The sequence below is a fragment of the Acinonyx jubatus genome, chromosome E2 (assembly GCF_027475565.1).
Source record: "Acinonyx jubatus isolate Ajub_Pintada_27869175 chromosome E2, VMU_Ajub_asm_v1.0, whole genome shotgun sequence".
NCBI lineage: Eukaryota > Metazoa > Chordata > Mammalia > Carnivora > Felidae > Acinonyx > Acinonyx jubatus.
Window position 1 is genome coordinate 54,679,491 of NC_069396.1, and position 15,390 is coordinate 54,694,880.

At 40.4% G+C, this 15,390-nt stretch overlaps 1 long non-coding RNA gene across 2 annotated transcripts; it reads left to right on the top strand.

The window, feature by feature from the left end:
- Window positions 1-244: 244 nt before the first annotated feature.
- LOC106973009 (uncharacterized) lies at window positions 245-9,935 on the top strand. Of its 2 annotated transcripts, XR_008293778.1 has the most exons (4): window positions 245-936; window positions 3,432-3,594; window positions 5,795-5,886; window positions 9,504-9,935. It is a non-coding gene; the product is annotated as an uncharacterized LOC106973009 (long non-coding RNA). The 2 variants fall into 2 exon arrangements; XR_001429924.3 differs by lacking the exon at window positions 245-936 and having other exon boundaries at window positions 2,036-3,594.
- Window positions 9,936-15,390: the final 5,455 nt, after the last annotated feature.

Sequence of the window (15,390 nt, forward strand, 5' to 3'; positions counted from 1 at the left end):
GGGGATTTCTTTTGCTTCGCTGGAGAATCTGGCCTTTAATAATAGACCCAGAATGTATTATGCTAAGTGAAATAAGTGAATCAGAGAAAGACAAATACCATATGATTTCACTCATATGTGGAATGTAAGAAATAAAACATGATCATATGGGAAGGGGGGGAGAGAAAAGAGGGAAACAAACCACAAGACTCTTAAAAAATTTTTTTTAATGTTTATTTTTGAGAGAGAGAAAGAGACCGTGAACAGTGGAGAGGCAGAGAGAGAGAGAGAGAGAGAGAGAGAGAGAGACACAGAATCAGAAGCAGGCTCCAGGCTGTCAGCACAGAGCCAATGCAGGTCTCAAACTCACAAACTGTGAGATCATGACCTGAGCTGAAGTGTGACGCTCAACCGACTGAGCCACCCAAGCGTTCCCACAAGACTCTTAATGATAGAGAACAAACTGAGGGTTGATTGAAGGACGTGGGTGGGAGATGGGCTAGATGGGTGATGGGTGTTAAGGAGGGCACTTTTGATGAGCTCTAGGTGTTGTATGTAAGTGATGAATTGCTGAATTCTACTCATGAAACCAATATTGCACTGTATGATAACTAAAATAAATTAAAGAAGATGAAACTAAAAAACAAAAATAATGGCAGAGGGTCTGTTAGTGTTGGTTGTCAGTGTGAGTGATTCTGTTTGTGGGGCTCAGCGACCAAGAACTGGAGTGGTAGGTATGTATCAGTGAATGTGCTTTCTTGTCCAGGATCACACTCCACTGTGGGGCTCAGACACAGGGAGGCCTGGGGTGAAGGGTGTTTCTGGTTTGGATTTCGGACTTAACTTGGAGTCGGTTTTTGTTTTTGTTTTGGGAGGAAGCCATTTTATGTCTGGAGACATATGTACAGAAGAGGCAAGAGGCTGGAGCCTTGGAGACCCTGCATCCCTGGAGAGTAGGTAGGTTAAGGTTGAGGCTTAAATGTTGACTACTAGGAACAGACTTGATGATACATTCCTCCAGCTGATCCAAATCCATTTCACTCCTTCAAGCCCATATATTGCTCAAGGTACTCATGAAAGTCTTTTGTCTTGCAGCATTAACAATCTTGTCCTTATCTTCCTAACAAACAGTAATGAGGTAAGATCTAGTGAGGTGTTATAAGAGATGTGTTTTGTCCTTCTTGTCTCTGAGTTTATCCTACATTTTTTTCTTGAGGTTTCCTTTCAGGTTTGTTCTATACAAGTAAAAACATCTCTGTTAATTAGCCTGAGCTCTGATGTCCACGGAAAACCACAGCATGTTTAATCTCTGTGCTACCTTCACATGTGGAATGATCTGTATAACATAGATACCACTTAATTTCTAATTATAAACATATTTCCATAGTATAAAAAGGTTATATAATAGTGTCACATCAGGTGGGTGAACCAATGGCAAGTTTACTAGAGTCATATTAAATGTACACATTACTTTAAATAGGCTTGACTTATATATTTATACTTTTTTTTATAATATGATTCTTTGCTTATCCAGATTCTCCTACCCACCACCTCTACAACGTGTTGTGTCTTTTTTCATGTGTGTCTCAGAAATTTTGGGTTATTCTTTTTCCTAGGTAGTTTATGCTTCGTTGCAGTTGCTAAGTAGTACCTTAAAAAAATTCCCTGCTTCTTGGGGCGCCTGGGTGGCTTAGTCGGTCAAGCATCCGACTTCATCTCAGGTCATGATCTCACAGTTTGTGAGTTTGAGCCCCGCGTTGGGCTCTGTGCTGACAGCTCAGAGCCTGGAGCCTGCTTCGGAGTTTGTGTCTCCCTCTCTGTCTCTCTGCCCCTCCCCTGCTCATACTCTGTCTGTCTCTCTCAAAAGCAAATAAACATTAAAAATTAAAAAAAAAAATATTCCCTGCTTCTCAATGTTGTACTGTAAAAGAGCAATTGACTTGCTCTTGGTATTATTGAAAGAGAAAGTTTCAGTGAATTCCTTTACATTATTTATTTATTTATTTTTTATTTGAGAGTGAAAGAGGGCAAGCCAGGGAGAGTTGCAGAGAGAGAGAGAGAGAGAGAGAGAGGGAGAGAGGGAGAGGGAGAGGGAGAGAATGAGAATCTTAAACAGACTCCACAGGCATGGAGCCTGATGTGGGGCTTGATCCCACTACCCTTGGATCATGACCTGAACTGAAATCAAGAGTTGGACACTCAACTGACTAAGCTACCCAGGCTCCCCACATTTACATTTTTTAAGTTGAGCAGTCTTATTATCTGCAAATAATTTTGGCTCAAGAATAAAGGGTGTGAACAAACCTGTTGTCTTTTTAATAGTGCTTTTCCCCTTATCCATGTGCCTTGAATAAATCTTTCCAAGGGATGTGAAATTAAGTGAACTAATGTACATAAAAGTAGATAGCATATACCAGGATATAAATTTCTCCATGTATTGCCTTAGCTGCTTCTCACTAGTTTTAATATTTAAAATTTCTATCTCATTCAGTGTATTAGTGTTCCATTGCTGTATACCACAAACTTAGTGGTTTAAAACAATGCACATTGTCTCAGGGTTTCTAAATTTTTTTTTAATGTTTATTTTATTTTTGAGAGACAGAGAGACAGAGTGCAAGCCAGAAATGCTGACAGCTCAGAGCCTGGAGCCTGCTTTGGATTCTGTATCTCCCTCTCTTTCTCTCTGCCCTTCCCCTGCTGGTGCTTGATCTCACTTTCTCTCAAAAAAGAAAAAGATTTTATTTTTAAGTAATCTCTGCACCCAGCATGGGGTTGCACTTACAATCCTGAGATCAAACATTTGATGCTCTACCCACTGTGCCAGCCAGGCGCCCCTAAAGTATTGAGATTTTATGTTAGGGGACACCTATATGAGTTTTCTATTGGTTCTGTAATAAATTAACATAACCTTAGTGGCTTAAACAACGCAAGTGTATTACCCTACAGTTCTATGGATTATAAGTTCAACATGGATTTTCCTCTGCTAAAGTTAAGGATTTTCCTGTCAGTAGGAGTACCTCTCTGTAGGCTCTAAGGGAGAATCTGTTTCGTTGCCTTTTCCAGCTTCCAGAGGCCGTCCCCGCTCCTTGCCTCCTGTCTCCCTTTCCCCTCATCTTCACAGCCAGCAATGGTGTGTGGATTTCTTGTCACATCACATCTCTCTGGATTCTTCTGCTTTTCACTTATGGGGACCCTTGTGATGACATTTGGCCCACCTGAATAATCCAGGAAATCTCCCTGTTTTTGGGTTATCTGATTAGCAACTGTAATTTCATCAGCATCCTGAATCCCCCTTTGCCATGTGATGTAGCATGTTCACAGGTTCCAGAGATTAGAAAGTGGATATCTTCTGGTGGGCACGATTCTGCCTACCACAGCACCTGTGGTACCACTGACAAGGTGTGTGGCTCGGGGATATACTGCTTAAAGTGAATTTGCTTTTGAGTCCTTAGAATCAAGTGAAGTCAGGAGCAGGGAGCATTATTTCTGGGGACGTCATTAACATGACCTGTGAAATCTGTGACCAGAATCCGAGTGACAATCTAGAAGAATAAAAGGACAAAGATCTCAGTTCTGGCCATTTTCTAAGAGCAGAAGGAAAGGACCAAGGTCCAAGTGAGTTTTACAGATTTCTTTATCCCTCCTTTCTTTCCTGTTGCATTTGTGGAGGCTTATACAAATTGATTTGATTAGTGGGAAAAATACACATTGATAAAGGCCTGAATTTGTAGAAAACTAAATATTGACTATAATGTCAAAATCAAGGCAAACTTGAAATGGTGGAAGTGTAGGTCATAGAATCTGCTCAGAATTTTAAAAGTCAGAATATTAATTAAAAAAACAAAGACTCTGAATTATTTATGTTAAGCTACCCAGATTATCTCCAATATTTTTGGCAGCCATTTCCAGCAAGAGAAGCACTAAATGTTACGTGATTTGCAGTTTTGTACAGAGAAAGTAGATCCTTTACTCAGAGACATAAATATTTCCTGGCATTGAAATTTCAATAAATTTCTCGATGGCCCTACAGTGGGTAGTGGCTTCAATAGCAGCTTTCTGGTGTATGCATGAAGAGGCTTTCTGTGGTTGTTTTTCTATTTCCTGTGTGTGTGTGTGTCCATGCACGTGCATACACACACACATATGCACGTTTGTGCTTTCTTATTGGGGTGTAGCATACACATAATAAAGTGAATTTTTATACATTTGTACACCTGGCCAGCATAAAGCATTTATTGAACTGGTGGTTGTTCCTTCTAGAGTTCCTTTAATATCTTCTGTTATCCCATCCTTTTCAAGGTATAAAACCTAGATTTATCGAGATGAATTAAGGTTTAAATGGCCTCTCAAACCATTTTGCTGAATTGGATTTTGAGTATAGAACTACCAGTAGAGTTTGTTTTTTTCTTTCTTTTTTTTTTTAATTTTTAAAAAATGTTTTTATTTATTTTTGAGACAGAGAGAGACAGAGCATGAGCAGGGGAGGGGCAGAGAGAGAGGGAGACACAGAATCCAAAGCAGGCTCCGGGCTATGAGCTGTCAGCACAGAGCCCGACACGGGGCTTGAAACCACAGACCATGAGATCATGACCTGAGCCGAAGTTGGACGCTTAAGCGACTGAGCCACCCAGGCGCCCCTTTCTTTCTTTTTTAAAAGTGTATTTATTTATTTATTTATTTAGAGAGAGTGAGCGAGTGTGGAGGGGAGGTACAGAGAGAGAATCCCAAGCAGGCTCCACACTGTCAGCACAGAGCCCAATGTGGGGCTCAAACCCATGAACTGTGAGATCACGACCTGGGCCGAAACCAAGACTTGGACACTTAACCGACTGAGCCACCTAGGTGCCCCTTTAATTTAGAAAACCTTCTGAATTATTGAGTAAATGGATGACTGAATTATAGTAGCAGGATGTCTATATAAGACTTCCCTCTCTTCCACAATATATAATGTAAATTCACATGTATAGATACAGCCTATACATTAGAAATGATTAGATTTCCACAGATCTCTTCCAAACTATCAAATAATCACCTCAGATGAAAGAAGAACTTACTGCAAGGCACCTGGGTGACTCAGTCAGTTGAGCGTCTGAGTCTTAATTTCAGCTCAGGTCATAATCCCATAATCCCATAATCGTCGTAGGATCGAGCCCTGCATTGGGCTCCATGGTGAGTGTTGAGGCAGCTTAAGATTCTCTCCTCTGCCCCTCTCCCCTGCTCATGTGTGCTCTTTCTCAAATAACATAACAAAACATACCATCTAAAAAAAAAAGAATTTACTGCTGCAGGATCATTGTTATTTGAAGATGTAGCTGTGCAATTCACCTGGGAGGAGTGGGCAGCTCCTAGCAATGTGGCGGAAAGGACTGGTTCCCTGTGTCACTCAAGGTGTCCAATTGACACCTCGTCTTTCTCAATTGTGGACTGATTTTTGGGGGGTATCTGAAGTGCTGAATAATGTAAGAGAGGTTGCAAAAGTTTTTCTGGAGGGCCAGGTAGTAAATACTGTAGGCCCTATGGGCTACTAACTGTCCTCTGTATCATATTCTCCTTTTTTCTTTATAACATTTAAAATGTAGAAACTCTTCTTAGTTACAGTCATGGGCCTTAGTCTGCTGACCCCTACATAAGACTTGAACTTTGTAAGCGGTAGATTCTCAGTCTCCTAGATGGATGGGGGAGTGTGCTCCCCACTCGTCAGGATAAGCCCTAGTCCAAGGTATACTTGCACAATCTGTAAAAGGTATTATGTAACAATGTCTGCATATCGTGCCCAAATATATTTTTCCAAGTATTCTGTAATTTTTCCTAATAGGGTACCAAAATACCAGACCATGGAAATCTTCAAATTGAAGCTAGGAGATAAACCATAAATGGAAAAGGAAAACCATGCTTGGAGCTTTCCAGGTAAGTGAATGAGAAGCATCCAGGTAGAAGAGAAATAGAAGGAAATTCCTTGGTTCGTGAAGGCCTCACACCTTTGAAATACTGTGGAGGTGATTCATCTTCTAGTTTCTAAACTTTTGATGGTCTCTAAGGATATCTAAATGGAGTCTCTGGTTATTGCTTTCCTATGTTATTCATTGCTTATGCATTTAGAGGAAAATACTTCTGTGTTCCCACCTCTGGATTTGGTCCTGATTTGGTTCATCTAGGGTCTTGATTTGTTTTGGTTAGATTTTTTTTCATACTGAGGATTCTCAAATCTTTCCCTTTTTCATTGCCAACCATAGGGCCATTGTATGTTCCTTCCTCTTCTCTTGCGTTGGAAATCCAGTCTTCCATGCCTCTCTGCAAAGAGAATACTTCAGATTCATCGCTGTCTTCTGACTAGTGAACTTTCCTGCTTCATTGGATAATACTGATTTCCCTTCCTGACCTTCAACCCACTTTGAGTGCTGTGTTTCCATAACAACCTGGTCTTTTGATGTTTATATATTTAGTTCCTCATTCTGGATGGGCGAATATGAGATAGAGCAAGTGTAGCAAAATGTTAACTGTAGAATCAGGGAGGTGGGCATATGGCTGTTCAGAGTATAATTCTTTCAACTTGTGTGTATGTTTGAAAATTCTTATAATGAAATGGTAAGGGAGGAGCTATAAATATTGTAATTTTCAGGATGAATTATAGCTCCCAAATGTACTGAAATAATGGAATTCACTTAAACAACAACAACAAAAAAAACAAAACAAAGAAATTCACAGTCTTAGGTTTCACCTGAAATCAAACCATAAAACTCATGGATATTTTGCTGATTTCCACATATATTTACGGGATCAGGTCTTTCTCTTGATTCATCTTCGTTGTTACTCTTGGTTTAGTTTCCCTAGTCTAAAAAATCCTAGTTATAACCCTGTTACCAACTATATGATATTTAAATCCCTCTGTGATCCAGAGACTCCAAGATACAATATTTTGCTTATATTTAGTTTTCTCAGGGTGCCTGGGTGGCTCAGTCAGCTGAGCGTCTGACTTCCGGTCAGGTTGTGATCTCACAGGTCTTGAGTTCGAGCCCCGCATTGGGCTGTGTGCTGACAGCTCAGAGCCTGGAGCCTGCTTCAGATTCTGTGTCTCCCTCTCTCTATGCCCCTCCCCCACTCGTGCCATGTCTCTCTCTCTCTCTCAAAAATAAATAAACATTTAAAAAAAAATTCGTTTTCTCTCTATTCCTTGAATTCCAAGTTAGCTTCCTTTAAACCAGTCTCTACAAGTCGAAGATTAAGTGCCCCAGTTTCTTGATCTAGAATGAGGACCCCTTAATTGATGAATTCCAGATCTGTAACAACTAAGGTATAAATACAGAATTCAGGAAGAATCAGGAGTGTCATTGGCAAGAAGAGGGCTTGGGGAATGTAACAGGAGAAAGCCAGCTATTATAGTCTGTAGTTCCATTATTTAAGGGACTTGAAAGGAAAAAGTGACAGTTCAGCAGTGTTGTGCTAATGGATGCTTAGATGGTTTAGATGGTTCTCTGGCCTAATTTTATTTTTTACTTATGTATGTATGTATTTATATTTATTTGGAGAGAGAGAGAGAGAGAGCACAAGTGGGAAGGGGGAGAGAGAGAGGGAGACAGAATCCCAAGCAGGCTCCGCACTGCCAGCGCAGAGGCCAAAGTGGGCCTCAAACCCATGGCGGTGAGATCATGACTTGAGAAATCAAGAGTCTGAAGAGTCGGAAGCCCCACCAACTTTTTGGTTTTAAAATTCACAGGATTTAAAAATTTTAAAAGACACATGGATGATCTTCTTCTCGTCCTTATATGAGAATAACCTCAGACAGAAAGAGCATTGACTACAGGAGTCTTCCCCACATTGTAAGAGAAGGGCACTTTAGGGAAATTAACTTGGTAGCAGTATTACTGAATTAATAAGAGAGACAAGATTCGGGAGCAGGATGTCCACTGAAAGAAATTTTGCTTTCTGACCTACCTCTTCCAGAATTTGTTCTAAGTAAATACCTATACCTGCTTATTTCCCTGGTCATGAGTCACTTCTCTTTTGCTCCTGGAAGGGCCTCCCTCATTCTCTGGGCATTTCCTCTTTACAAAACCCTAAAAGTCAGAATGCGTAAAGGCCTGAGTCATCATTTTCCTGGTTTTTAACTCTCCCAGAGAGACCTCACCTAGTCGTTTCTCTTTAGGTAATATTTTTATATAGATAACACCCAATTTTGTCTTCCAGCCAAAATCTTCCTCCATATTCCTATCTCCAATTGAGTCTGCACTTAGATATCCAATAACCATCTCAAAATGTTTGTGCCTCAAAATATAGACCTGGTTTTCCCCACATTCAAAACCTATCTTCCTGATGCTCCTCAACAGTACAGCCAGTACTTAGGCATTTAAGCCAAATGCCTAGGAAAACCCTGCGATTCCTCCCTTTTACTCACAGCCCACATTGAATTCAACATTGAATGTTGTCTTTTCTTTCTCCTAAATGTATCCTGAGTTCATCCACTTGACATCTCCACTGTTGTTGCTCTTGACCCAGCCACCATTATCTCTTGGCTGCCTTACCACATTAACTTCCTGTTTCCTCTCTCTCCCACACTCCGCCTTCTCCCATCAGTATCTGTGTAACAGTCAGGAATCCTTTGGAAATGTAAATCGGAACATGATGCCACCTGCTCAAGACTCCCAGTGGCTTGTCACTGGTAATAGTGTCAGATTCTGATTCCTCCTGTCAGATCTACATGATCTAACTCCCATCTACCTTTTGAACATTAACTCTTCTTTCTCCCTGTATTGGGATTGTACTCAGGACCTACTGGCTACCTTTCTGTGTCTTGATCTGGCCCAAACCTCTGTCTCCAGGCCTTTGCACTGCCATTGTACTTGAACAAAACCTTCTGTAATTCTTTACATTCCTTATTCCTGGTTTCTTGGCTCAACTTTTATTTTCTCATTGCTGATTATCTATGTAAAGTTGATCAACTTCCATTCTTTTTCATATCCTTTGAACCACTTTTTGGTCTCTAGTTGTCTTATTTCTTTCCTTCCATTTTGTTCTCTTTTTGCCCACTGGAATGCAGAGAACGTTTCTCTTTAGTCTGTACCCCAGTGCTGTTTACAATACATGATACATAGTATACATTCAATAAATATTGGTAGAATGAATGGCTAAGTCCCCTCATCATGTTAGATCAGATGTCTCTCCAGCTTACCTGATCTTGTGTTAATGAGATACATTTCTGCTTCATCCTCTGTGCCCATTTTGCAAGGATCTATTCGAAGAGCACCAAAAAGTTTTACTAATTGGAAATTTTCTACCATTGATTCTGTTTCAACTGTTTTTGGTTTGGTTTGGTTTGGGTTTGTTTGTTTGTTTGTTTGTTTGTTTGTTTTTTGGTACGTTATGATTTTGCTTCATTGTGTTTCTCCTCTTGTCCAAGAAAGAAATTTACGCTTAATGATTTCTTTCATGTGACAGTAGAATTGTCAGAGAGTTAGCCCAAACCATGGTATTTTAGAAGCAGTTATGTTCTGTAACATTATTGTGAAAGAATTCATTTTTTTCCCTAGAAGTTTGAGAAGTTGGTGATCATATGAAGTGGCCTTTGGAAATCCAAAACAAGCTAAAGAACATGGAAAGATGTACCCCAATGTTTATAGAAGCACTTTCAACAATAGCCAAATTATGGAAAGAGCCTAAATGTCCATCAACTGATGAATGGATAAAGAATTTGTGGTTTATATACACAATGGAATACTACTTGGCAATGAGAAAGAATGAAATATGGCCTTTTGAGCAATGTGGATGGAACTGGAGAGTGTTATGCTAAGTGAAATAAGTCATACAGAGAAGGACAGATTCCATATGTTTTCACTCCTATGTGGATCCTGAGAAACTTAACAGAAGACCATGGGGGAGGGAAAGGAAAAAAAAGTTAGAGAGGGAGGTAGCCAAAGCATAAGAGACTCTTAAAAACTGAGAATAAACTGAGGGTTGATGGGGGGGGGGGGGAGGGTGGGTGATGGGCATTGAGGAGGTCACCTGTTGGGAGGAGCACTGGGTATTGTATGGAAACCAATTTGACAATAAATTTCATATTAAAAAAAAACATGGAAAGAGGTTATGAACACAGTTCATCTGGAAATATGTTTAATCTGTAAAGAAATCTTGTTACTTTAAGGCAAAGTCATGGTAGTTTTGACATACTGAACTCTAATTCAAAGTTAGTTAACCAGAATAAAAGCTGTGCAGTGAAGAATACCGATAAGTTTAATAGATAAATCATTTCCTCGTATTAAGTATGAAAAATGTTACACTGGAATTAAATGCAGTCAATACAGAAACACCATCAGCACCAATTGACAATTCATTACACATCTAACTGGAAAAGGAAAAGAAAGAAACATTATGAATGTATTGAATGTGGTAAAACCTTTATGAGAAGGTCTCTGCTCACTGGACATCAGAGAACTCATACAGAACAAAAGCCCCATGGATGCAGTGTATGTGGGAAAAATTTCTCCGGAAGTTTTAGCTCACTGCACATCAGAGAACTCATGCAGGAGAAACCGTGTAAACACCTTAAATGTGGTGAAGTATTCTGTAGGATACATCAGCGAACTGAAAGAAGAATGAAGCCCCATGGTTGCAGTGAGTGTGGGAAAGCTGTCTCCAGGAAGTCTCGCTCGGTACACATCAGGGATTTGACACCGGAAATTCTCCCTATGTAGGCAGTGGCGCTGGAAAATTCTGCTTTCAGAAGTCAAGTCTCGTGAGACATCAAAGAACTCATACAGGAGAGAAACCTTATAAATGTAGTGAATGTGGGAAAGGCTATTTCACAAAGTCAGTACTCAGTAGACATCAGGGAATCCATACAGAGAGACACAATATGGATGCAGCGATTGTAGGAAAGCCTCTCACAAGTCATGCCTCATCAAACACAAGGCAAGTCACAGGAGAGAGACACATGTAGATTTAGTCAAGGTGAAACATTGTTACTGTGGAAATCCCAGCTCATTGTGTATCACAGACCCCATACAAGAGGAAAACTCTGTTAAACAGTGACTGGAAGGCCTTCTGTGGTATTCCAGACATTAAACACGAGTGGGGATAGGAATATAGTTCTTGTAGGACAACCTGTTGTTAGATGTGCACTTTTAGGAGACAACAGAGAATCTGCACAGGAGGGAAACCTTATGGATACTGTCAATGTGGTAGTGCCTTCAGTTACCAATTATGTTTTATTTTAGGTCACAGTAAACTCATAAGGAAAATTTGATACACTTATTATGGAAAAGCCTTTTAAAAGGTGAAAGATTTATACAGTCTGAAGAGAAACCAGAGTATTGGAAAAGTCTTTGAATAAAAGTTTTAGCTTTTTATGCAGTTGAAAACTTTCACTGAGAGTACCCTAATGAAGCACTGATAATGGAAAGATAAACGTCATTAAATATCAGTGGCTCTTAGAAGGTTGAATTGTAGTGAACTTGACTTCCAAATCATCAATAAGTTCTCATAGGAAAAAAATTATAGGAAGACAGTTATATCAGGTTCTTAAGGGCACTTTCCCATTGGATTATTCTCAAAAAGGGCTGATAAAGCTCTTAAGAACTGCTATGCTTATGGTTATAGTTATTATAGTGAAAAGTTACAGATTGAATTAGCAAATGTAAAATGCATAGGGCAGAATCCAGGAGAAACCAGGTATATATTTCCAGTTGCCTTTTCTCAGTGGAATTGTATGGACAGTGCTTAATTCTTCCGCCACAATGTGACACCTCATATGGAATATTGCCAACCAGGGAAACTCACCTTTATCTCAGTGCCCAGGGTGTTTACTTGTGCTTATGTAGGAATGGAGTAACCATATGTCTGACCTGAACTCACACTCCACACTCCTCAAGGTCAACAGGTGAGCAAAAACAGGTGTTTACCAAAAACATTGCTAGCATAAACTACACCGTGTGGCCCAAACCCCAAATATACAAAGACGCTCTTCTCAGGCAGTATACTCCAGGGGCTGAGAGGTTCTCTCCAAGGTGCTAGTCAAAGGTCAGTCCATTTGGGGGTGCCTGGGTGACTCAGTTGGTTAAGTGTCCGACTCTTGATTTCGACTCAGATCATGATCTCACAGTTTGTGGGATTGAGCCCCACGTCGGGCTCTGTGCTGACAGCATGGAGTCTGCTTGGGATTCTCTCTCTCTGTCTCTGTCTCTGCCCCTCCCCTGCTCATGTGCTCATGCACTCTCTCTCCTAATAATAAACTTGGAAGAAAGCTCAGTCCTTTGGAATGTGCTGGGTTTGAACACCCAAAACCTGCCAAGTTACAGGGGTGAATAGGATAAGGTTTTCAGTTATATTCTGTGGCCTCGTGTCAGAAACAAGAAATGTCTGCGGATACGTTAAGTGTGTGGAATCTTTAGCCAAATGGCAGAGATCTCACAAAGGAGATAAACCTATGGTTGCAATGGATATTTGGAGGCTTGTCATAAGTCCACCCTCATTTTTCATCAGATAAATCTCCTAAATGTGTATTTTGAGATAGAATGCCTTGAGCTCTTTCTCATCGCTATGTGAATGACTCATAACTCATTTGAAGATGGTTTATAGACAGTATCACATTGTGCATATGACATCTAAATCCACTGTCTCTGCTATCATCTTGTCTCAGAAGCAAGTTGCTAGGCCAGCACATGCTGAGGGCTGGGAGAGTTTTACAGAAGAGTATGAATACCAAAAGTTGGGAATCATTGAGGGCTTTCTTGGAGTCAGCCTGCCAGAAAAAATGATTTTCAGGAAAGAAAGAAAAAAAAAGATTCTTTGCCAAGAGCTGCCGTGGTTTCCGGCTTCAACAGTGCTTGGACAGTACCTGTGGCTTGCCTCCTCGCCTTTCTCAATAATATCCCTCTGAAAGCGGATGGTATTGGTTCTATGCTAGTGTTTCCCAAATTGACAAGTATTGCCACATTTGGCCTCTACTCCCATATTTGCTTGCCTCCAGAACACCTCCCCTCCCCTGTGATGTTCTTCCTTCATCATAAAGATCAGAAATAGAAGTTATCTCCTCTCCCCCCAAATTCCTTATGTCTTTTAAAAAATTTATTCATTTTGAGACAGAGGGCGTGAGTGCACATGTGGGGGAGGGGCAGAGAGAAAGGGAGTCCCAAACAGGCTCCACACTGTCAGCACAGAGCTCAATGCGGGGACTGAACTCACGAATCATGAGATCATGACCTGAGTGAGATCAAGAGTCAGACGCTTAACCTACTGAGCCGCCCAGGCGCCCCTCCTTCCTCTCTTATACTAGCTACTCTTGTACTGTTACACATACATATATATACATATATTTAACGTTTATTTATTTTTGAGAGAGAGAGAGAGAGAGAGAGACAGCACAAATGGGAGGGATATATAAAGAGAGAGACACAGAATCTGAAGCAGGCTACAGGCTCTGAGCTGTCAGCACAGAGCCTGAAGTGGGGCTTCAACCCATGAACTGTGAGGTCATGACTGAGCCGAAGTCGGATGCTTAACCAACTGAACTTAACCAACTGCCCCACTCTTGTACTATTTATCCGGTAGCCTGGCTATGTTAACTTTTTTCTCCCCTAAACTATGTTTTTTAGACCAATTTTAGATTTACAGGAAAAAAAAATTGCATAGATAGAGTTCCCATATATCCCACATCCAGTTTCTCTGTTACTAACATCTAACATTAATGTGGTACGTTTGTTACAATGAATGAATCAATACTGTTACATTATTGTTAACTAAAGTCCATACTATGTTTTTTACCTAATGTCCCTTTCTGTTCTAGGATTCCATCTGGGATACCATATTACGTTTTGTTGTAATACCTCTTAGTCCCTTCTTGGCTATGACAGTCTCTCAGATGTTCCTTGCTTTTCATGACCATGACAGTTTTGAGAAGTGCTGGGCAGGTATTTTGTAAAATGTCCCTCTATTGGGATTGGCCTAATATTTTTTATTATTAGACAGGTGTTCTATGCTTTGGGGGAAGACCACAGAGTAAAATATCATATGCCAAGGGGACATACTGTCAACTTCCTTGAACCTAGATGAGATGTATTTGTCAGGTTTCTCCATTATAAGGTCATTCTTCCCTACTTCCCCCCGTCCCTGACCCTTTGTGTACTATGCTTTTTGGAAAGCAATCACTGTGCATGATAGCCCGCAATTCCAGAGTAGAGAGCTAATGCTTTATCTCCTTGAAGGTGAGGTATCTACATAAATTATTTGGAATTCTGCATAGGAGATTTACCTGTTCTACCTTATTTGTTTAATCATTTATATCAGTATGGATTCCTGGACATTTATTTTATACCTTGGGTTATAATCCAGTACTAGTTTATTTTGTTCCTCAGATTTTTTCCAATTTTGGCCATTGAGATTGTTTTCAGTTGATTCCTGTGCCCCTTTAAAATACCCCCATCACTGTGGATTTGTTGTTGTCACTGAACACTCTCTATCTATCTATTTATTTATTTTTGAACTACAAGGTGCTCTAGACTCAACTTATATATATCCTCAGTCCTCCAGTCAGTCATTTCTCCAAGGAACCCTGGTTCATTTTATTGGAGAATGGTATTAGAAACCAAGATCTGGGTCCCAGGTTCCATGCAGTTATTTTGAATTTTCTGTAAATGAGAAACCCCTCCCTCTTCAAAGCCAGACACATAGCATCTTCAAATCTTTTTGACTCTGATTTCTGCTTCCATTTTCACATCTCCTACTCTGACTCTGACCTTCCTGCCTTCCTCTTATAGAGTCCCTGTGATTATATTGGGCCCACCACATAGTCCAGGATTATTTCACCATCTTCAGATCCTCAACTTAATCACATCTGCAAAGTCCCTTTTGTCATATAAGGTAACATGTTCACAGGTTCTGGAGGGTAGGGCATGGGCATCTTTGGGGGCCATTATTCCTCTGCCATAGCTTTTTAATTCTTTAAATTTTATTTATTTTGAGAGAGAGAGAGTGTGGGAGTGGGGAGGAGCAAAGAGAGGGGGGGGGACAGAGGATCCGAAGCGGGCTTTGCACTGACAGCAGCAAGCCTGATGTGGGGCTCAAACTCAGGAACCAAGAGATCATGACCCGAGCCAAAGTCAGATGCTCAACCATCTGAGCCACCCAGGTGCCCCTCTTATGAAATTTAAATAACTTGATGTTTGCAAAGCATTTAGAACTGTGCCTGGAGCATTGTGCAAGTGGTAGATTGAATTATCATTATCATCTTTTGTCCTAAGATGGTTTATGGTGGTCCAAAGCAACTGTTTTGGACTCTGTTCTTTGGAGACCACAGGTAGTTCATGACAATTAGCAAAATCAGTTTGGTGGCTTAGAAAAGTGTCCATTCATTTCCTCTCCAAAATTGTTGAACAGATATTAAAAGAGGATGCGTAGACTGAGTACTATCCCAATATTTACCCA